This window comes from Notamacropus eugenii, chromosome 6, assembly GCF_028372415.1.
Source record: "Notamacropus eugenii isolate mMacEug1 chromosome 6, mMacEug1.pri_v2, whole genome shotgun sequence".
NCBI lineage: Eukaryota > Metazoa > Chordata > Mammalia > Diprotodontia > Macropodidae > Notamacropus > Notamacropus eugenii.
Genome location: NC_092877.1, coordinates 139,699,650 through 139,724,201, shown reverse-complemented (window position 1 = coordinate 139,724,201; position 24,552 = coordinate 139,699,650). Strand labels below are relative to the sequence as shown.

The following is a 24,552-nucleotide window of genomic DNA, read 5'->3' as shown; positions in this document are numbered from 1 at the left end:
TCCCATTTGGGATTTTCTCAGCAAAGATACTAGAGTGATTCGCCACTTCTTTTTCTAGATGAGGAAACAATGGCAAACAGAATTAACTGACTTTCTCAGAGTTACGCAGGTAGTAAGGACATATTTAAACTCAGGACTGCCTTATTCCAGACCCAGAACTCTATCCTCTCTGGCATCTAGTTGCCTGTGTTCTACCTTGCACAATTAATAATATTTCAGTAAACCTCCTTTTCTTACCAGCCTTTCATTGCCGAGTCCTCGATTTGTACCTGCACAGAGTTGCTCCTCTTGCTTCCAGAGGTGAGACTTGACCTATTTCACTGTAAGTTAGAAATATGCAACAACCTGGGAATAGAATTTCCTAGGCTAGGAAGAGTATCATCATTATTTCTTGTTCCCAGGAATTTAGGGAATCAAAAAGGCTTAGAGTTAAGAAAGACAGTAGAGATCATCTAGTCATGTAATCCTCTCATGCCTTCAGGTGGTACTTTGGGGTTTTAATGAAGAGTATCTCACTCACCTGTGTAATTTGCACAGAAGTCCAGCCCACATGATAGTATATCTTTAACAAAGTTATTGAAAGATAAATTATTAAAATGAAACATAGGTGAGGAATTGCCTATCTTTTATTTTTAAACATCAATGTTATCCTAGCAGTGCTATTTGCTTGCAAATCTTGGAATACCAAAATCTCCAAAGAATAAAATTTGGTGATGACACACCCAGAGTCTAATGGAGAGGCCCAAGGTGGATACAAGTAAACCATGTGTGCCATCTTTGAAAAAAAACCCAGACTCTTAAAATTAATCTAAAATAATCAAGCCTATTGTCTGTTTATCTGCTAAAACCTACAATTAGATTCATTGAGTGGTGGTAAATAAAGGTAAACTGAAAACCTAGCCTAAGATGACACCAGGGTACCAAAATTTGAAAGAGTTAAGGTGACACAAGTAAACCATTTCTGGTAGTGGTCTACTTATGAAGCCTGGGGTAAGGGATATTGTCAAGGAAATATATGATCAGAAAAGGAGGAGAGATGGTTATATAGCTACAGTAAAGGATGGACAGTTTGAGAGATATAATGGTACTTACAGAATGTCAAAAAAAATGAAGATTTCCAGCATGTTAGGTAGACCCCTTTGGAAAGTTTGAGAAAGACACAATAGGAGGAAAATTGGTATTTGCATATCCATATGTAAAGACCCTCAGATGTGACATCATCACTCCATTTAAGTCCTGAAGGGTGAAACAGGAATTCCACTGACACTAGCAATGTGGAAGTAAGCTCCAGTTCTCCCTGACAATACCTCGACAAAGTCCTAAACCTATATACTGACTACATGTCCAGAGGATTGATTAATTTACAGCTCCATCTCAATGCTATGTTTAGTGAACTCACACTTCACTAATAAAAATAATTGATATGAAGAAGACTTTACAGAGGATTCATTTTCTAAATAGGAGATAGGCATGTAGTTAAATGTGTGAAGAGGGGGCCTTTGGTATTGCAGCAGTTTACTTTTTTTTTAAAGAAAAATTACTTAGAAATGAATGGACAACTGTAAATAAAGACCCAGGTTCTTTAAGAATAGGTACCTACTTTACAGAAGTAAATGCCTTTTTAATTTGGAAGGAACTTAAAGCAAATTATCATTTTAGTTAAACTACTTCCCTGGGAAATCTGATAGACAAGAAAAGGCAGCAGTATTTGGCATAGTTTAGGTAATCCTGTAGTTTGGTGTGGTTAGGAAATGTGTTTTAATTCATATTCCTGCTGATCTCTTGGATGAGATTTCTGGCATGGTAGAGAGGAAACCTAATTAATTGGAACTTCCAATCTTCTTTGAAAAAAACCAGACTTTAAAAATTAGTCTAAAATAATCAAGTCTATTGTCTGTTTACCTGCTAAAAGCTACAAATAGATTCATTCAGTGGTGGTAAACTGAAAACGTAGGCTAAATTGGCACCAGGGACCTGTGTAGTATCAAAATTTGAAGGAGTTAAGGTGAGTGGGAAACACACTTGCTGGAGGACGGATTTAGATTAGGTTAGGAGGAATCATGAAGGCATGCCAAAGAGGTGTCTGATTCAACCTGTTTCCGTAGGCCTGAGTCTTTATATGACAGCTCTTAAGGATCCTCATTTTGTCCCTCCATGACCTTTCACCTCCCACTCCAACCTTAGAATGAGTTGGTAAAGAGTTTGCCATGACCCCTCTGGATTCTGCTATGTCTATAAGGGGTTGATGCAGTGCATGGTGAAACTATTCTGCCTATGAATTTCTGAAGCAAAAATAGAGTAAATGCAGGGGACTTTCAGGTCTCTAGTAGAATGCTTCAGAATTTGGTTACTTGTTCATGAATATCTTGATTTGTGGATCAGTCTACAATTTGTTCTCAATTCATCTCTGTAAACACGGAACAGTGTTAAAGGGCCTGTCATCCTCAGTAACTATTCTTCATTATTTTCATTGTCATTCCTCCTAATTTACTTGGGTAAGGCAGAAAAAGTCATTAAAGTAGAAAATAGCTTCTCTCTCATAGAAGCTGATGCCCTCTGTATTTTGATGATTAGGAGACTTTCTGTATTCTTTTTACTACCCTGGCACTCAGCCTCCTATGGTGGTGCTAAGATTGGACTAGGAGTGAAATAGTCCCCCATGACAGCACTTTCAAGGAACTGTTGGAGATGCTTTCCCAAAGCTTAAGATCGTGTGGAGCACAATCAGTCATTCAGTCAAAGGGCTTTTATTAAATGTTTATTTTGTATTATAGCTTTAAAAATTATTGCTTAAGTCATTTTAAAAGGGTTAGGGAGTTTAAAAAAAGTGCCTTTGATTAATGGAAATAGAAGGCAAATCTTTTCTCCTGAGTGACAAGTCAATCAACCAGTTGGTAAAGAAGCATTTATTAAGCGTATCATGTGTACTACACATGGTGTTAAACATTGAAGATACAAAGAAAGGTAAAAAAATTGTGACCTTGAAAAAGAGAGAGTTTGTTGATGCTGGCTTGACTTACACAGTCCGAGTCAGGCAAAGGTTCTTTGATTTTTATTTTTGTATGCCTAATGCCTGGCACATAGACGGTGCCTAGTGACTGCTTGTTGATTGAAAAAGGATGCACAAAGAATTGGGTTCTTCTGCAACATTTCTTCTCTCTGGTCGACATGGAGAGTTATCTAAGTCTTACCTTAATAAAGAACTTGATGGGGTTGTGAAGGGGGAAAGGGGGACAAGGAGGCTCCTTGGGCAGCATTGTCAGGGCTCACAGGCTGAGCTATCATCAGGGATGAAGGAACAGTTAGGGAGTTGTGGGGGAGGGGGTTTGCCCCTCAACCTCTTAGTCCAGCAGGAAACACATGGGGAAGGAAGAAAGAAGATATAATGAATGATCATAAGCTACTAGGAGCCTACTTAGAATTGGAGTGTGACCCATTTTTGAGGTGCAAATTAATTCTTCAGCCCCCTTGGATAACCTAATGTATATGAAGCCTATAGACATGTAAACTGGTATATAAAATAAGTCTTCAGAAGGATGAAAGTATTCTGACTCCAGAGGCACATTTTTGAACTCCAAATACATAGTCAAGATGGTCAAGGACCCTGGAGAGTTCTTCCCCTTCAGGCCTTTTGTAAGAGATCTGGTGGTTCTCCTGTGGAAAGGACTCAGTGCTATTTTGTTAGAGGCAGAGGAGAATGGTCAAAAGTGTAGACAAAAGAGGAGGTGGGGGGTGTCTTTTCACACTGTTGACACACCTGGGAAAAGACTTGCAAGAAGTAGACCTGCAGAGCAATTGAGAAAAGAGCCTGTGCTAAATAAGTGCTACCTTCTTCAAGCAATTCAGAATTGCATTAATCAAAGCTCCCAAGAAGAGTAAAAAATGAACCTGTTGAGAGCATATGGAGGAAAGATTTGCCTGCAAAGAACAACATAATCCCGCTATGGAGGAGGGCCTCAGCAGGTGGCACTGGTATGGAGGAGGAGACCCCAACTTCTCCTTGATGGGACCTTGCTGAGAGCAGTACTATAAATGACCGAGGTGATATGAAGTTTTGTGGTGGGGCTGCTGGCTTATTGATGGGGAAATGTTAATGTTCATCAGTTCTGACAAAAACCTGGTTTCTCTTGTAAATGCAACTATTCATATTTTGAGATGTGTGGACTTGTGCATTTATAAGCGGAGGGGATAACTGCCACTAGAGGGTGTGTTAGATATGGCAGGTGACATTCTTATATCTTCTTGGTTGGGAGCAATGAGCCAGAGATATGAGGAGTCCCCCAAAGTGTACCATCGCTCTTCATATTGCACCCCTAGAGAATCATAGGATCTCAGAGTTGGAAGGAATCTTATGAGAAAATTTTTGTATGCAAATCCACACTTAGTGCTCCATCTTGGTGGGGAGGAGGACCCAGATTCTTGAAGACTATCTAGTTAAGTGCAAATTCACAGGTTCTAACCAATCTGGAAAGGCTCCAAAGGCTCCAATGTGTGATGCTCTATGTGTGTCTGTTACCTGAGAACCAGACCAACCAAATTCTGGTTGGTCACCAGGTAATAATTCATTTATTCAGCCACAAAAATTCACAAAGATCAGATTGTTTGCTGAAATCAACTTGATACCCAATGCAGAGGCCACACCAAAAGAATCACATGTGACGGAAGTAATGCTATCATAGATGTTCCATAATAACTTCTGCATCTTTTTTCTTTTATATTTTATCATTGTTTGATTCCATCTAATGATCCCTGAAAGGAAAAGAAATCCATTTTTTAAAAGCTTTTTTATGGAATCATTGATTTAGAGATTATCATTCATAATGGAAAAAGAGCTGGCATGGGAGCTAAGAAGACTCGTATTGAAGTCCCACCTTTAAAGTATGCTAGCTATATGAACCAGGGCAAGACATTTGACTTCTTAGTGCTTTAGACACTGATAAGATGAGGTAATATTTGCTTAGCCTAGTGTTCGGCACATCGTAGGTGCTTAATAAATGCTCATTCTCTTGTGGCTGCTCTTTAAAGTAGAGATTCTTACCCGTTTACCTGTAGTCTGGTTAAGACTATATGTCCTTTCTCAGAATAGTGTTTTCAAATGCTTTAAATAAACCAATTATGTTGAAATACAGTTATAAAATATAGTTCTTGGACCGCATGTACAAGTCCCTGCTGTAAGTGACGGAGCACATACTAGCCTGTGGTGATAAAGAGAACTCCATGATCTAGGAGTTCCCTGTCTCAAGGAATTATAGGTACAGTACCCTTCCCAGAGATTTATAATTGGAAGAAAGGCTACATAGAGGTTATCTATTCCACTAGTCTATTTTACAGATAAAGAAACTGAGGCCCAGAGATATAACGTGAATTACCCAAGGCCACACTGGTATTAAGTGGCAAAATTGGGATCAGGCAGAATTTATAATTTTAAAAATAAAAACAGTTTAGTTAGAATTTTCTAATGCATAGTTTTAATCTGACAGCCAGAGTGCACAAGTCTACCTGCCTGGAGAATGTGAGCTTTATAAATTGATTCTTTGGTTGCTAGGGTTTTGTAGGGCTTTTAGGTCATGGTGAATGTCATATGATGGGTCATTTAAAGACATTAACATTAGGGAATAGCTGAGTGTCCTCATAGTACTTTGATTGTAATGAATACTTTTTGAAGCCATTTTAAGAATTATCGACAAAATGACTATTAGCTCATCTTGTTCTTTCCCTTGCCAAAACAAAAAGACTTTCTACTGTGTTTTCGTGGGTGCCTTCCCCAGGGTAGATCTAATTGACATGCACAATGGGATTTCTACTATTTTCCCTAAGAAATTTTTCAGTGTAAAAGCTCTTGCTAAAATTTTTTTTTCTTGATGTTCACAAATTAATTTCCTCAGGACAGCCAGAAGAAGACAGCTTCAAATTAATAGGTGTAACATGTCTTCCTTGGTTGTCAAACCGTGTCTAGTCAATTTTATTTAAAAAAATTTTCATAAAGCAATGATCTGTAATTTATTTAGCTGTCCTGTAGATTTCCACAAAGTTGCCATTACTATTCTATTATTGGCTTGCTTGAAACTGAATGCAAAACAAGAGCTTCAGTCCTGCTAAAATTTAATAAAGAGGATCAGGGAAATTTCCCCAACTTCTTTTTGCTTCCCAAATCATGGTCTTCTCTAGTTTTCTAAGCACTTACTATGCATAAAACTCTGGGCCAGATGCTGTGTGTATGTGTGTGTGTGTGTGTGTGTGTGTGTGTATGTGTGTGTGTGTGTGTGTGTGTGATATCAAAAAGTTTAAGAGACAATTCATGCTTTTTAGTTACCTATAGTCTAATTGACATGACATAAATGTAAAAAGATATAATTGAAAGAATTGATTTACATGTAATACGAAGGAGAAACAAGTAGATAAAAAGGAAACTATAGGTGATCAGAGAGGTAGATAGCTTGGTTGGCTAGAGTAGGAGATGACGATAAGTGGATAAGGGAGTTGGATTGAAGGAGTAGTGATTTTTGTCTTAGAAAAAGAATTTTTGGGAGGTGGTATGATTGTCAAGTTCAAGTTGTCACATAAAAAGAGGAACAGACTTGTCCAGGTTGGCCTCAGAAGGCACAGCCAAGAGCAGTGAGTGGCAGTTATAGACAAGCTGAACATGAGGAAAAACTTCTTATAGCTTAGAGCCATCCAGTAGTAGAATGAGCTGCCTTGGGAGGTAGTTTGTTGGTTCCTTTTCACTGGAGTTCTTGATTTGGAAAAGCTCTATGATTTCTTATATTATACAGTGGAGATTCCTCTTCAGGATACAGATTGAACTATATGCCCTCTGAACCTCATACCTTAGGGATTCAGGAATTCTAGGTGGCTGCTCTGTGTTAGAAAATAGAAAACAAAAGAATCCTATAGACTTGTTTTTATTTTCCCTGACATAAACATGCTCCTCTTGAGAATCTCCCTCACTAGAATGGCCCTGGCCCTAGTTCAGCTCCACTATTAAATCTATTATTTCTAGCCTTTTGTAATTTTGTTCCCTAGATTTGCTTTTACTGTATAAGGAAACCCATTTAGGAAATTAACATCCTTTTTCTATTCTTAACAAATTCTTCTTTTGTAATAGAGTATTTCAGATTTCATTGAGATGGAGAGTCATGTAATTGCCTGCAGTCTAACTGTGTTATCTTCCTCAAAGAGTAGACCTTTCTGCTTAAAGGAAATCTGAATGGATTCTTACTCGCTCTCTCTTTTTCTCTCTCACTTTCCTCCTCCTTTTCCTTCTCCTCCTCCTCTCCCTCCTTCCTTCACACCAGTTGTGTGACACGACAACAAATTTAATCTCTCTGAGTCTGTGTCACCTGACAACAATAGTACTTCCCAGATTCTTATATCAAATGATTTTATGTATATATTATATATATGTACATATACATACACACACACACATGTGTGTGTGTATACAGTTATCCATTCCACATCACAGCTTTCCCCATCATAGTTCTGTTATATCATAGGGTTGGCATAAGAAATTAAAAGGGAATTTTCTAAGAGTTTTGTGGAAGCTATAGATGGCACACAAAAGATGGAAGATGACATAGAAAACGTTTAGAAACTCCAAAAGGCATAAAATATATGTATATTATTGTATAATATAAACCCAGATTTTATAATAAGGTACTGTAAACACCCCCATAAAAAAGAAAAAAAATCGGACTTCTTTTCTGGTATGAAGGGAGGGCCAAAAAATTTTCTGTGAATTTCCCAGAATGCAGGGGCTCAGCACCCTTAATCCCCATGATGGGAGCGAGATTATCTATCACTTTGCAAAACTGAAAGCATTACATGTGTTTATTATTGTTAATGTTGTCATCATGATTATTAGAGATATAAGGATGGACCTCTGATTTCACTGGAATAGGGTGTGCTTGGATGAGGAATCTCTAAGGCATTTTGGTATCTTCTCTGTAAGTTCTAATAATAGAGATTTTCATAGAATTTGGAGAAGTTCAGTGAATCATCCAAGGTGTTTCTTTGTGGGATGTGAATCTAGGTTTTTGTTGTTGTTTGTTTCCAAGAGCAGCTTGAATCACATGCCATTAACTCCACACTACCTCAGTCCCATCTCATATACACGGACAGAAACTTACACAATATACACATGTATATCCCTACACATGCACATATGCAAACATAAACGTATGCATAATAAGGAAGCAGGGTCCTCCCTCAGCCCCGGCCCCAGGCAGTGGTGGAGGCAGCAGCAGCAGGGCAGCCAACAATGGGTTGGAGCTTCAGCTTAAAGCCCCTGGGGGAATTGAGCAGCTGATCTAAATCTCAGCTGTGAACCTGACAGGAAGTAAACTCCTCTCCCTTGATTGTGCCACCTGGTTCTGCTCAATTCCCTCTGTATCAATTTATATGTCTTTGTAGATTTTTTCTGAAACTGTCCACCTCATCATTTCTTATAGCACAATAATATTCTGTCACCATCATATACCACAACTTGTTCAGCCACTTCGCAATGGATGGGCATCTCCTCAGTTTCCAATTCTTTGTCATCACTAAAAGAGCTGCTATAAATATTTTTGTACTTATATAACATTTTCCTTTGATCTCTTTTGGGATACAGACTTAGCAGTGGCATTCCTGGGTCAAAGGATGTTCATGCTTTTATAGTTCTTGGGGCATAGTTCTAAATTATTTCTCCAAAATGGTTGGACTAGTTCACAGCTCACCAATACTGCCTTAGTGTAGCTATTTTTCCACATCCCCTTTGCCATTTGTAATTTTTCTTTTCTGTCATGTTAGCCAATCAGATAGGTGTAAAATGGTACCATAAAGTTGTTTTAATTTGCATTTCTCTAATCAGTAGTGATTCAGAGCATCTTAAAAATATGACTGTAAATAGTTTTGTTTCCTTTTCATGAAAACTGCCTGTTCATATCCTTTCATGATTTAGCAACTGGGAAATGGCTCTTGTTTTTATAAATTTGGCTCAGTTCCCTATATATTTGAGAAATTAGGTCTTTTTCAGAGAAACTTGATATATATTTTTTGGTGTTACTTTATTGTTTATGTTAACTTTCAGCAAAATGTAGTTTTCCTGATTATCCCTCTTAATTAAGTCTGTTTTTGTTTTCACTTTGTTTAAAATCATGAGTGCTACCCCTGCCTTTTTTTTTTAACCTTAGATGAAGCATAATAGAATATTCTCTAGTCCCTAATTTTAACTCTATATGTGTCTTTCTGTTTCAAGAGTGTTTCTTGTAAATAACATATAGATGAATTATGGTTTCTAAGTTATACTGCTATCTACTTCCATTTTATGGGTGAGTTCATTCCATTCATCTTCATAGTTATGATTATTAACTGTGTTTCCCTCCATCCTATTTTCTTCTGCTTATCCTTCTCTTTTTCTCTTTTTACTCTCTTCTGCTTCTGACCACTGCTTTCCTTAATCTGCCCTTTAAAAAAATTATTACTCCCTACAGCTGCTTCCTCTTGTCCCCTTCCCCTCCTACTTTTTTGTTGGGTAAGACAGATTTCTATACCAACCTGAGTGTGCATATGTATTCTTTGCTCTTTGAACCAATTTAGATGAGAGTGAGGTTCAAGCATTGAACTTCCTTCTGTTTTCCTTTCTACTGTAAAAACTCTTCATTCTGCACTTCTGTTATATGGGATAATTTCCCCCATTCTTCCTCTCCCAATACATCCCTCTTTCTCACCCCTTCATTTTTTTTTAGTTTATCCCAACATGACCAATTCATCCCTATGGCTTCTATGTAGATTCCTTCTAATTGTCCTAATCATGTTAAAGTTCTTAGGAGTTACATGTATCATCTTCTCATATAAAAATATAAAGTGTTTAGCTCTATTAAATCACTTATAATTTCTCTTTCATATTTACCTTTTTCTGCTTCTCTTGAGTCTTGTGTTTGAACATAAAATTTTCTCAGCTATGGTTTTTTCATCAAGAATGCTTGAAAGTTCTCTATTTCATTAAATGTCTATTACCCTCTACTCCCCCCGCCAAAGGATTCCACTCAGTCTTGCTGGGTAGATCATTCTTAATTGTAATCCCAGCTCCTTTACCTTCTGTAATATTATATTCTAAGTCCCTCTACTCCTTTAATGTGGAAACTGCTAAATGTTGTTTGATCCTGACTATAACTCCAAAGTACTTGAATGCTTACTTTCCCCTGGCTACTTGTACTATTTCTCCTTGATTTTGGAACTCTGGAATTTGGCTATAATTCTCTTGGGAGTTTTCATTTGGGGTCTCTTTCAGGAGGTCATTGGTAGATTCTTTTAATTTCTATTTTATTTTGTGATTATTGGATATTAAAGCAGTTTTCCTTGATAATTTCTTCAAATATGATGTCTAGGCTTTTTTTTTAATCATGATTTTCAAGTAGCCCAATAATAGTTAAATGATCTCTTCTCACTCTGTTTTCCAGGTTAATTGTTTTCTTGATGAGATATTTTACATTTTCTTCTAATTCTTTTCTTTTGATTTTGTTTTATTATTTCTTGATGTTTTGGAGTCATTAGCTTCTACTTGCCCAATTCTGATTGTTAAGGAACTTTTTTTCAGTGAATTCTTGACACTTTTCCCATTTGACCAACTGCTTTTTAAGGAGTTCTTTTCTTCCACGAAATTTTTATGCCTTTTTAATGATTTGGCCAATTCTGTTTTTTAAGGTGTCATTTTCTTCAGTGTTTTTTGTACCTCTTTTTGCCAAACTGGTAATTCTCTTTTTAATAATATTCTTGTATCACTCTCATTTCTTTTCCCAATTTTTCCTCTACCACTCTTCTCTTTCTTTAACTCTTCTATGAAGTCTTGTTGTACTTGTGTCCAATTTGCATTTCTTTTTTCTTTTGAGGCTTTGTATGTAGCTGTTTTCATGTTATTATCTTCCTCTGAGGTTATGTTTTGATCTATTTGCCACTATAATAGCTTTTTTGTGTTCATGTTCTTTTGGTTGTTGATGTTTGCTCATTTTTTCAGCTTATCTCTTGACTTTGAACTTTATGTTAAAGTTTTGCTCTCCCTACCTAGGGGTGGGGAGACATTGTTTGCCCTGCTGTTTTCAGAGAAGTTGTAGGGATTTGCAAGTTTTCCATTTCCAAGGTGGTGTTATCTTGGGAGAAGTATGGTCACTTCTCTCTTGGTCTGCACTTTGATCCTTGCTCAAGAAGGGCCCCGTCTTTCCTACAATCACAAGTATTAATGTTCCTCTGTGCCCTTGAACTGTGACCAGGTCCCCTGCTCCCCTGTGACCACAAATAATCCTCTCTGCCATGGAACTATGACCCAGAATTGCAAATGAGCAATGGAGTTGCCAGATAGTGACTGGTCCTGTGTCCATTGTCAGCTCAGAGTGCCTTATAATCTTTCTGATCAGCTGTTTGATCCCCTTACAATCTCTAGAACGAGAGTTCCCAAAGCTGCTGCTACTTCTACCTCCAAGGTCCACTGCTGGTATTGCCCTTGCTTATGTGACCAGCTAGCCCACACCCTGGTGTTACAGACCTCTTCTCCTGACCTCCTAAGTTGTATTGGGCTAGAAAAATATTTCATCTCAATGTATTGTTGGCTCTGAGACTTCAGAAATTGATTTGATGTATTATTTTGAACTTTCCTTTTAGAGGGGAATGTTGGGAAAGTTCAGTCAGGTTGATACCTCCTCTACTTTGCCATACTGGTTCTGCTTTGGAAAGGTAGTTTTGCAATGAAAGATATTAAATTGAATACTTTTTTCTCAAATTTGAAATTATTCCAACTTACAAAAATGACTATCTTTGATCATTTAGAACAGTGCAATTTATAGCTATCCCAAAGTAGAAGGATCCTAGGCTCATAAATTTTTACCTGTACAAGATCTTATAGGTCACCAACTCCAAGCTCCTTATTAAATAGGTGAAGAAACAGATGGTCTGCTATTTGCTCTACCATTTACCAGTTGATGGATACCTCGTTAGAATCTAGTTCTTTGTCACCACAAAAAAACTGTTAAAATATTTTGGCCTATAAGGTCAAAATTTTGTGGTGGATGCCTAAATCTAGTAACGATATTGCTAGATGAAAGAGTATGCACAGTTTAATAAGTTTTGTTTCCAAATTGTTTTCCAAAATAGCTGTACCTAGTCACAGTTCTAAGAAGGTAGCTTCTTGTCTCACTGGGGACATGTAGCTCCCCCTACCTCTTAGTCTTAAGTCAGATACCAGAGCCCTTGTCCCAGAAAAGTCAGTTTTGAATGAGGTCAGTTTTGCTAATTTACTCCTATCTCCCAGTGTGTGCGGATTACTCAGTCCCTCAAACACTAAAGGTAACTTGAGCTCACTGGGATAGATTCAAGTATGCAGGAACTCAAGGAATAAAAAGTCTGTTGGCTTGAATATCTTGCATTCATTCCCTTTACTTATCTATATTAATTCATATGTTTTATTCATTTAAAGTTCATTTGAAATATAACTTTCAGCTATAAAATTCTATCATTCTTTCAGTTAATCCATAGGCTTAATATTTCCAGTTGTATGATATTTTTCAGACGCACCAAGCATCTTGAAATCAATCATGCTCCTTAAGCTGCTTTTCTTTAGGCCTTGGTTTTGCAGTCTGAAATTTGCCCTCCCCACTTTTTCTAGAGTCTGTGATATAAATATCTATATCTCTATATATCATCTATATGTGTGCACCACATACATGTATGTATGTATATATGTGCACTTATAACCACACATGAATCCTCATATACACATGTCTGAAAGACAGCATGGTGCACTAGATAGAGAGCCAAACTTGAAGCCAGGAAGACCTGGAATCCAGCCTTACCTCTGACATATACTAACAATACAATTCTGGGTAAATAATGTAACCTCCCAGCACTCTAGATCAGTGCTGTCAAACTCAAATAGAAATGGATCCTTGAAGGCCTATATTGACTTACAATACCACAAATTAACATTAGCTATGTTTTACTGTATTTTTATTTCTTTGGTTAAATATTTATCTATTACATTTTAATCCAGTTGAAGTTATATGGAGGGCCTATAGACCTTGAGTCTGCCATCTCTATGCTAGGCAAGAAGTGGCAGAGATGCTGGTAAAATAGTTTTCTTCAGTTGGGACCTACCTCTACCAGTGAAAAATCACAGGTCTAGTCCGCATATCTTTATACATAAATATACTATATGCACATGTCTCCATGCATGATTATTCAATGCATACATATACATATATGTATTCAAATTAAATACTAACAATGACATTACCAACAATGGTGCTTGAGAAAAAAAGGGTAAAGACAAGTGCAATTTATTAGTTGTTCAATTGGCTTATATCCTTTAATGAGAATCTTCCAGAAATGGACAATTTAATCCTGAAAAGAGGGTTGATGTAGACAAACTACAAAGCATAGCTTTGTTGGAATTTAGCTGTTTGCATTTTATTGAAACACACACAAGCTTGTGATGAACACATATCTCTATGTAGCTTAAGATTATATTTAGCAAGAACAGCATTTTTAAATAGAGAAAATCATCAAATATTCTCCCATAATAAGAGAAGTCATTAATTGCCAAATGTTTTTGATGGAAAATGAAATTGTAATACCATACGCTGACTAGAATGAATATTCTTTTTCTACTGAGTAGGCAAAATCTAATAAATTAAAAGATGAGAGACTTGTAATGGGTATTGTGGGTGAGGCAGAGAAGTCACTAACCTTTTTTTCTTTTAAATTTTATTTTAGACTCAAACACCAGAACACCAATACAGAATAAATTAAAAAATATATATCATAAACTTAAATATTGGAGCTTAAATGCAAAAAAAGAAAAAAGAATGTCATGTGCATAGCAGAACATGAGAGGATTCAAAATGTGTAACAATAAATAACAAAATAAAATAAATAACGATAAATAACAAAATATGTAATAATAAATAACAAAATAAAATAAATAAAAATAAATGACAAAATATGTAACAATAAATTTTCATTTCAAGAAAGCCTGTATGACAACTACTACATGTTCTATTGAGAGCTATCTTTCCTTTGCTTCCTCATAATTTTCTTTTTCTCTTCTGTGCCCTTTTTCCTTTGTTCTTTTCTCCCCCTTCCCTTGCTCCTCCCCAGAAGGCTACATTTAAGTTTGGTTATGTTTCTCTGTAGATTATCTATCTATCTATCTATCTATCTATCATCTATTTATCTATATAGATATATCTATCTATATCTATCTATCTATCTATCTATCATCTATTTATCTATATAGATATATCTATCTATATCTATCTATCTATCTATCATCTATTTATCTGTATAGATATATCTATCTATATCTATCTATCTATCTATCTATCTATCATCTATTTATCTATATAGATATATCTATCTATATCTATCTATCTATCTATCTATCATCTATTTATCTATATAGATATATCTATCTATATCTATCTATCTATCTATCATCTATTTATCTATATAGATATATCTATCTATATCTATCTGTCTATCTATCATCTATTTATCTATATAGATATATCTATCTATCTATATCTATCTATCTATCTATCTATCTATCTATCTATCTATCTATCTATCTATCTATCTATCTATCATCTATCTATCTATATACATATGTACACATATACTTTCCCAAATAAATTCTCCTCCTGATCTTTGTTTTTATGTTTGTACATATCTCATTTCCTGTCCCTCCTTCCTCCTCTGCTTTATTTCTACCCACTGCCTTGCCCTCCTATTACTTGCTTACGTCCTCTAAGAATTCCTCTCCTATCCTCCCATTCCCATAAATCTAAACACTTTTCTATACCACCCTTTTACCAATTTCCTCATTCCCCCTCTGAAGATCCCTCCCTTGTCCTCCCCCCTACTCTCCTACCATTTCATTTCTTCTGAATTTAGAAGACTTTTATACTCTTCTAAATTACACATATAGATATATAGATATATAGATATTTCCCTCTTAAACCCATTCCTGATGAAAGTAGGTTACCAGGACTACCAAGCCCTCCTCCCCCATCTAATTCCTCTGTATTGTTTCTTCCTCTTGCACCACATTTGTATACAATAATCACTCTTTTTAGCTATCTCTAAATGGTTTTACTTTTTAAATTCATATCATGCTCTAGTTTACCCCAATCTCATACCAATCTCATGGGTATCTCATAATACCCAATTATTAATAAGAATCTTAGACATATGTTTTACATTTTACATATATAAAACATAAATAATCTGACCTAATTGAATCCCTTGTAATCAGTCTTTGGTATGTACCTTATGGTTTCTCTTGACTCTTATGTGGCAAATCTTCTATTAAGTTCAGATTTTTTTTAAACTAAGTCTTAAAAGTCTGACAGTTGATCAAATGTTCATTTTTTTTTCTTTCAGGATTATGCTTAACTTTGCTGAGTATGATATTTTTGGTTGGAGCCCCAGTTCTTTTATTCTTTGATATATAGTGTTTTAAGACCTGTGGTCCTTTAATGCCTCTGCTGCTAGGTCTTGTGGGATTCTAATTGTGGCACCATCATATTTAAATTGTTTTATTCCTGTTACTTTTAATATTTCATCCTTGAGCCGGGGGTTTCAGAATTTGACTATGATATTCCTCTGAGTTTTTCTCGTAGGACTCTTTTAGCAGTGATTGATGGATTTTTTTTTCCTATTTCTACTTCCTCCCCTTGTTCTAATGCTTCAGGACAATTTTCTTTAATTATTTCTTGTATTATTGTATCAAAATTCTTTTTTGGATCGTAATTTTCAATTAGTCCAATTATTTCTATGTTTTCTCTTCTTGATCTATTCTCCAAATCTGTTGTTTTTCCTCTAAGATATTTCACTTTCTCTTCTATTTTTTTGATTTTTCATATTTTGTTTAATGATTTCTTGATCTCTTATTTTACTGGCTTCACTTTGCACAGTTCTAATTTTCAAGGTGTCATTTTCCTTCTTAAGACTCTGGATCTCCTTTTCTAATTGGTTGACTTTCCTTTCATAACTTCCTTGTTTTTCTTGGATTATTCTTATTCTTTTTTTTGTTTTTCTTTCATCTCTGTCATTTGATTTTTTGAGTCTTTTTAAAATCGTCTATAAATCCTTTTCAGGTAGGTGGCCATTTGACTTCACTCTTTGGGGATTTCTCCACTTCAGCATCCTCCTCTGAAGATGAACCCTGATCTTCCTTGTTCCCATACTAGTTTTTAATGGTTGGAGTCTTTCTCCTTTGCCTGTGCATTTTTTTTTTGTGATAATAGCTTAATTTTTGTAATCACTTCTAGTCCTGGGGATGGAAAATGGTGCTTCTTGCCCCAGATCTTCAATTCTCCCTACTAGCCTGGAAACAAAGTCAAACCTCTAGCCTCCTGCCAGTGTCTGCAGCCAGGGGCTTTCTATCCCACTGTTTCTGCACTCATAGGGCATGTACACTTGTGGTATTTCCTTCTCCCTCACCCCCCCGCCCCTGCCTCTTCCTTACTCTCCCAGGCACAGCTGGGTCTGGTACTCCTTGTTAGCAGAAATTCCCTGGTTCTTCTTGGGCTCAGACCCCCAACTCCCCTCACTATTCCCAGGGGTAAAAGTTCCTGTGGCTGGGGTGGAGGCAGCCTCTCAAACCAACTAATCTCAAGGCTTGCCACTTGTTGTTTAAACAGCTTGTTACCTGGAAGTGTTTATTCTTCACGACCAAACCTTGTCCTGGAATTTTTCTTCTCATCTTCTCAAATTGTCCCAGGAAGACCCCTGTTTGACTTGCCATTTTATCTCTTTTGTGGGGGAAAATCTTGAGAGCTTGGAATTTTTTGACCTACTCTACCATCTTCTCAGAATCCTCTCTGAAGTCACTAACCTTAAGGATGGAATTATTTCTACTAGATTGAAACAAATATGAGCTCTGAAAATATGCCAATGAAAAAATAAGTTCATCAAAGATGAAGACCCAAAGGTTCAAAACATAAATAGTATAGGTAAGCATTTTGAGGAAGCAGAGAGAATACAAAGTAGGAGACAATGCATTAGATGTTGCCTAAGTAGATGGGGTAACTAGGTGGTGTAGCAGATAGAGCACTGGGTCTTAGAATCAGGAATATTTGAGTTCAAATCCAATCTCAGTCTTACTAGCTGTGTGACCCCAGGCAAGTCACTTAACCTTTATTTGCCTCAGTTCCAAATTCATAAAATGGAGATACACTGGAGAAAGAAATGTCAAGCCATTACAATATCTTTGGCAAGAAAACTCTATGGACAAAATCCATGAGGTCATGTAGAGTTGGATACAATAGAACAACCGGAAAAAAAAGAAAATAGTAATAGAGAATCAGGGTTTGGCTTTCTGACTATTGTAGGGGAAATGGGAATGATGGGTCCATATCCAAAATGGACCAGGAATAATCTGTGCTTTAGAGACAAGTTCCTCCATTTATGTATTGGGCCTTAGCTCTCTAGTATTAATACAGGGACAATATTATCCAGTTTATCATCATTTCAACTAAACAGGTAGGACGACAGATAAAAGTGACCAGGTATAAGTCAATTAATCCATCACTAAGCATTTATTAAGTGCTAATATGTCAGACACTATGCTAGGTTCTAATATAATAAAGACAAAAATGCTCCCTGCTTTAGAAGAACATATTCTAATGAAGGGGCACACCATGTGCATGTAGAATTGTATAGAAAAACTGCAAGGTAATTTTCTGCAGAGTGGATGGTATAGGGTACTGGCAAATGAGGGAACTCAGAAAGTTCTCCTCCAGATGGAATCATTTGCTCTGAGCTTTGAAAAAAAATAACGTGTTCTAAGATGCATAGATGAAGAGGAGACAGTTTAGGAGAAGTTGTGCAGATAGGACATATATTGTCATGTATGAGAAACAGCAAAAGTCCTGATTAATTAGAAAGTAGAGAGAAAGAAGGAAAGTAATGTGCATGGAGTCTAAAAAAGTAGATAGTTACCTTATTCTGAATGAGTTCAAATGCCAAACAGGGGGAAGTATTTGGTCCTAAGGGAAATTACTGGAGTTCATTGAGCAGGGAGTGAAATAGTCAGAATGTGCTTTAGAAATATCTTTCTGTCATCTGTGTGCAGAATAAATTGAAGAGGAAGGAGACAGGAAGCAAAGACAGCAATATATTAGGAGGCTCTTTCAGTAGTCTAGGTGAGAGGGCAACAAGGGCCTGAACCTGGATAGTGGCTATTTGAGTGGAAAGAAAGAGATGGATATGAGAGAGGTAGTGAAGGGAGAATCAATAAGGCTTGACAACTGATTGTCCAATCCCTTGTGGGGTGAAGGAAGAATGAAAAGTCAAAGATAAATCTGTGGTTGCAAACCTCAGTAACTGAAAAGACTGTGGTATTCTCAAAAGAAAGGGGGTAGCTAAGTCATGCAGTGAATAGGGCTCTGGGCTTGGAGTTCAAATCTGGACCCAGATACTTACTATCTGTATGACTCTGGGCAAGTCACTTAACCCTGTTTGTCTCAGTTTCCTCATCTGTGAAATGGCAAACCACTCCAGTATCTCTGAGAAAACTCCAAATGAGATCATGAAGAGTTAGACATGACAGAAATGACAGAGAAACAGCATCCTCAAAAGAAATAGGGAAGTCTGGGAGAGGTGTGGGGTTGAGGAAAAGGTAATCTTTTCTGTTTTGGACATGTGGAGATTGATGTCCCGTCAGGGCATTCAGTTCAAAATTTGTGGTAAGGAATGCTAGCTTCTGTAGAGGGTAGCGGACGTCACATGAGAAGAATTAACTCCATCAGTAATCTTGGGGAGACAGTGCTAGGAAAGTTGGCCAGAAACAATAATCGGATTCACGTGGGGCCATTCTCTGCATAGTAAGCTAGAGTTACTCATGTAGATGAATGAGAGGTAAAGAGCTCTCAGGTATTCCTGAGATGTGCAATGCCTTGCAGATGGAGGAGAAGGGAAGGCAAGGTAGTGAGGAGAACTCTTGGCTTCATAGACATCTATGAGCCTGAGGTGCTGAGTTAGGTAGAGTCGAGGGATGGGACAGATGATAGAGGACAGAGATGATTTCAGTGGGGAATCCAAGAAGTAGTGGGAGCTACAGATATATAGAGTATTTTATGGCATGTCAGATCAGTGGCTGGGATTAGACGGTGAATTCATTGGGTGGTTCCCAAGGCTAATAAGGAAGGAGGATATAGTGATGATGAGGGTTTTTGACTATCTAGACATTTGTCAGTGTGCCCTTGCTGCCAAAAGCAGAGCAGCTGATGAATTCTTGTCTTGACTTGATAGCTTCATCTTTGAAAGGTAGATCATAAATATTCTGAACTAGGCACTGATGCAACAAAGGAAGAACTGGTTGGTGTGCTAGAGATGGTGGGAAGCATAGAGAGTGGTAACCATGATATTCTTTAATTCAATTGAAAAGCAGAACACTGGATTAAGTGTCCTAGACTCTCAGAAAGGAATTTCAGAGTTCAGCAATAAGATGAAGTCCATAACTTGGGCTTTTCAGAGGTACTTTCGTCAAGCGGGATGGGAACCCTCAAGAATGGTGAATTCAGTTCTCAGTGTTGTCATCTGTAAAATGGGAGTAATTATAGCTTACTGGGAGGAAAAAAGAATAAAATGTACATAAAGTGCTATATAGAATATACATAGTATAGTAATATATAAAATAAATATAACATGCACAGATATATTTATGTAAACATTTATATGTGAAGGCTACTAATGATGACTAATAATAATAAAGTATTAAAATTATAAAATAATATAAAATATAACATAAAATGATAAAAATAAACCAGATTTTAAAAGAATGAGTATGAGTTGGAAGTGAAGTCTGGTATGTGAAGGCAAATAATAAAAATGGTACAGGATGAAGTCCAGTGTGACCTGATGTTGGGTCCTCCCTCCACTCATGTAGATCCTAATCCCTGTATAATTTAGTAAATTGTCTTTTTAGGTTTCTTAAGTTTAAAAAGTCTCTTGCCCTATGCCTACCTGAGCAGTGACTGATGTTTGGACTTTTTCTGGTCTTTAATCATCAGACACAGTGTCTCCAGGGAAGCCTTGGCATCTAGATAAGACCCAACAGACATATCCAGCAGCATAGCTTTTAAGAATCCAGGGACGTTTCCATGCTAGGAGGAGATATCAAAGCAGGATTTTTTGGGGGGAGGGGGACTCAGTATAATGTGTAAGCTGTTGAAGAAAGGGTTTTATTTTTATTTTTGTCTTTGTACGCCTTGCGTCTAGCTTAGTGTTTGGCACATAGTAGGTATTTAATAAATGCTTGTTCTGTTAAATTATACATATTTTCTTTATAGTCTCTGATTACCTAGAATCTACTTAATGCCAGCCTCACCTAGGCAGCTAGGTAGAATGCTGGGTCTGGAATCAGTAAGATCCAAGTTCAAATCCTGCCTCAGACACTAGCTCTGTGACCCTTGGCAAGTCACTTCATCTCTCTTTGCCTTACATTCCTTATCTCTAAAATAATGATAACATCTACTCTGCAGAATTATTATGAGGATCAAATGAAATAATTTTTGGAAAAAATTTTAGAGTGCATAGTAGGCACCATATAAACCTTATTCTCTTTGCCATTCCAAGAACCAAAACCATCACCATGTCTTATGAAACTAATTTAAAAATTTTATGAACACTGAATAATGAATAACACCATGTGGTTTTAACTAATTACCAAAACAGGTCAACATCATCAGACTTCAGTGTTGGAAATAATGGCTGAAGAGTCAAATTGATAACTTAAGTGATCGATTTCTCACTTTAAGACTATGATGTTATCTCACTACAGTGGAAATAGTTACATATATTTTGCAGTATGTATTTGATTTTATTTTTAAGGAGAAAGGAAGAGAAAAATATTTTGTAAACATGAGAAATTTCCCCATATTATTTTCTAGCTTATAAATAGCAAATCTGATATGACACTAACATAGCTTTAATTATCTCTAGTTCATAAACTGTTCAGTTTGGCCATTAAGTAGCCAGTCTTTGTTATTTTTCTCCCTTTTATACCAGAATAAAGCTATATTTGAGTTTATCTCCTCTGTGTTTCTTGGCTTTTAGTTTTTAGGGTTTCTTTAATCTTCAAGTTTAATCGTAGATTAAATGAAAGTTCTTTCCTAAAGCTGATATCCCCCTTCCATTTTCAGTTGCTGAAAAGAAGTCAGTTAAAGAGCTTTGGTCATGACATCCCTTTAAGCCTCAAACTATGGTTCAGATAAATACAAGTCTCAGTCGAATTTCTGATTTTAAGTGTAAACTGTTATTTTGAGAAACTCCAGTAAAGCTGACTGGCTGCCGATTTAACACAGTTTTGGGGTGAGTAGGGGAAGCTCCTTCTAAAAGCTTCCTGACTCTAGTAGGAAGGAAATAGCCATGCTTTTTGAAATGTCCAGCATTATAGAAATGACCAGGTTCAATAGGCCAACCCACAGGCTTTAAGCTAGACCTGTAGTTAAGTGGGTGGTTTTTACATGTCTTCTTTTTTATTTGTTGTGATGTCCTTGTGAACCATGGGGTAGCCAGGAATGTCAAAATGACTCAGCTACAAATGTGCTTTCACTGTTTTCCTCTCACCCTAAAAGTCTATTGAGGGCATTCCATGAGTGGATTTCATGTGGCACAGATTGCCTGGTTGTGTTTCTGTAATGACATGAGAAAATACAGATGGGGTAAAAGTGATGAGCTGTGCGGACTTGAGATTTCACCTTCAGGAAACTGAGGCAATGATCTATGTAGACCGGCTTAGGATTAGTAATAGCTATTCCGATTCATATAATGCTTTATGGTTTACATAGGGTTTTCCATGCAATAATCTCATCATTACTTCTTGGCACTCTCTTTCCATAACCACCATGGGGCATATGAAAGTAGGGGAAAGCTGGATTTGTCTAACTACTTCCTGGAAACTTGTAAAGCTCTGACTATAGGGGATTTGGAATTAAATTGTGCCTACTTGGTGTGAATCCAAGTTTCCCTCTAGAAACAGGACCTTATGTTCAGCAAGTCATATTCCCCCCTCTCTTTTTCATGATCAAACACCATCTCTGGATGTCCCAACTCTCTTGTTTATTCTATGATATCATTGGCATGCATTCATATAGTCCTACGTAGTGGGAAGTATGCTGAATTTAGAGGCAAAAGATGTGAGTTCAAATCCTAATCCCGCTACAGAGAACTTGTGTGACCTTACCCAAGTTTAACCATGTTCATTCCAAGCTCCAGCACTGAGGAATGGTGATGGTGGTGATGGTGTTTCCTTGTAGTCCAGATAACTGTTCTAGTGACTCTGTCTGTCCTCTGGTGCAATGTTAATGAGAGTTAAAGTTCTTCCTCACCCATTAGTGGGTCTGCCCATTAACTGAAGCTTGATTAGGGGAGATTTGTTTTGTAGGAAGGTCCACACCTTTTGTTAATTTCTGATGAGACATGGGTTCTCAATGGTTGTGATGCCCTCTGACGCTGAAAAGTGTATAAATCCTCTAAGGTGAGGTTTTACTTTGGGGCTTACTTATTGGAAGTGTTTGTTTGGCCAGATGAGACTCTGGGTAGCCACTAAGGAGCCCCTGGTTTTGAAAACCCAGATGTTGGTGCTTCTGTCTCTGGTAACTATGTATGCATGTAATGGTCAGACAGTTGGATCTGCCTGTTGATCTGTGATATATGTATTGCTTATGGTCAGACAGTTGGAAGTCCTATCTGTTGGTCTTCATTTCTCTGTATTTTCTCTGAAGTTCAGGGTGCTGACTTTTCCCCCTGAACTACATGAATGATATATGTGCTTGATTAAAGTAGATTGTTGACCTCTCAAAAGTTGCTTTCCTTTTAGAAAAGCAGATCTAAGAAACTATACAGTAGGCCCTTGTATATATGTTAGAATCCTTGTTGTTACATCTGGTTATCTGGGCCTCATCTGTATTGCTTTAGTATTTCTGTACTCCCTCTGATAAGGCAGGTAGGTATATTCCAAGATAAGTCAGGAAGACTCCTCTTTCTGAGTCCAAATTTGACCTCAGACATTTACTAGCTGTGTGACTCTGGGCAAGTCACTTAACCATGTTTGCCTCAGTTTCCTCATGTGTAAAATGAGCTGGTGAAGGAAATGGCAAATCATTCCAGTATCTCTGCCAAGAAAATCCCAAATGGGGTCACAGAGAATTGAGTACGACTGAACAACTACAATCATCCCTGCTCTTGTCTGATAAATCTTTGGCAAACCATTGTAGTACAATAGAAAGATTATTAGCTCTCAAATCAGAGAATCTGCATTTGAATTTTGCTTCTGACTAACCGTGCAACCTTGGACTTTTAATCTCTTTGAGCTTCTGTTATTTTATGTCTAAAATGAGCAGGTCAGACTCAATAACCTCTGAGATCCTGCTTTAAGTCTTTGATCCTATGATCCTGTGCTCCTTTCTCCTGTCTATTCTTTGGTATTCTTTTAGATGATATAAGGCGATAATCTGTTCTCAAAATAAAATGCAGATAACAGTAACAATAATAATAGTATATATATATATATATATATATATATATATATATATATATATATACACACACACATATGTATATCTGTGTATCTGTGGGTGCATACTTGTGCATAGTGCTTTAAGCTTTACAGAATGCTTTACATCTGTTAACTCATTTGATCATCAAAACAAGCCTGCAGGGGAGCTGCTGCTGTTCCCCCATTTTATAATTGAGAAAACTTAGGCAAGCAGAAGTTAAACGCATGGTCATACACCTAGTAAGCATCTGATGCAGGGACTGAGCTCAGACTTTGCTAATTCCAGGTCCAGAATTGTGAGGCCTGGGTCCATGGAGAAGCCTTCTATGTCTCATTCTTGGTCCTGCGACAACTCCTACCCACTTTTTCCATCCTTTTGCCTCAATGTAAGGTTGAGTCAGTATTAATAACCTCAGCCATAGTAATACATAGGAGGGGTGTGGTTTATGTATCACCCCAATTTTGCAGAGGAAACTGGGATTTAGATGTTTGAATTTGATATGTCCAGGGAAAAATAGCTAGCCGATGTCTGAGCCTCGATCATATTGATGTCTCCTTGGTCCTCACCATGTTTATCTCTTAGTAAGCTCTACATTACTTCAGTGTATCTGTGATCTTAGGTATGTGATTATCTCTTGAATTTGCATAGACAGCAACTCACCCATGCCTTCTGACCTGTGTTTTCAGCTAGAGCCTCCATGCACACAGGATTCACTCAACATGCTGAAAGTTTTTCTTCACATCTATTGTGTGTATATATATATATATATATATATATATATATATATATATATATATATATATGTATATATATATACAAATATATACATATATATCATATTTTATGTTTAGGCTGTGCATATATTATTTCTTGACTTTTGCCACATGACTTGCCTTTTCTCATCATACATATTTTGATAACACATCCCTTACATCATTTCTTGTACTTGTACTTGATCACCACTGGAAATATGTGGCTTCCCATTTGTATCCATCCCGTCTTCTTTACTGTGTGTCGA

The 24,552-nt window shown here is 36.9% G+C and overlaps 1 protein-coding gene across 2 annotated transcripts in view; it reads left to right on the top strand.

Moving 5' to 3' along the window:
• The window catches only part of INPP4B (inositol polyphosphate-4-phosphatase type II B), a 958,716-nt gene that overhangs the window by 245,663 nt on the left and 688,501 nt on the right, over positions 1-24,552 (top strand). The gene's annotated exons all lie outside the window — the stretch shown is intronic.